We start from the raw sequence: 267 nt of genomic DNA, 5'->3' as shown, positions 1-267 counted from the left end.
CTCTTTCATGGGAATTACATTGTTTCCAAAGAGTAACTTGCATTATAGCCAACTGTATAGGTAAACTTGTGATTTAGAATGATATTTTGCTAACTTACTTGGCCAAAAAGGCTGGTTCTTGATGTGTCTACATCACTCTCAGCTTTTTTTTTATGCCCATCTCCACCAACTGCTTTGAGGTTGAAGTCTGCCAAGTTTGCTTTGTTTGCTTTATCTTACTGCACTACCTTACCTAAGGTGTGTGTCAGTAATGTGTTGGTTTGATTC

General features: G+C 37.8%; 1 protein-coding gene across 2 annotated transcripts in view; it reads left to right on the top strand.

Annotated features, from left to right (window-relative positions):
- The window catches only part of CKAP5 (cytoskeleton associated protein 5), a 43328-nt gene that overhangs the window by 32057 nt on the left and 11004 nt on the right, over positions 1–267 (top strand). The window lies entirely within an intron of this gene.

Source organism: Buceros rhinoceros, unplaced genomic scaffold, assembly GCF_000710305.1.
Source record: "Buceros rhinoceros silvestris isolate BGI_N320 unplaced genomic scaffold, ASM71030v1 scaffold191, whole genome shotgun sequence".
In the NCBI taxonomy this organism is placed as follows: Eukaryota; Metazoa; Chordata; class Aves; order Bucerotiformes; family Bucerotidae; genus Buceros; species Buceros rhinoceros.
The sequence above is the reverse complement of the archived record's forward strand: the minus strand, read 5'-3'. Positions and strand labels throughout refer to the sequence as shown.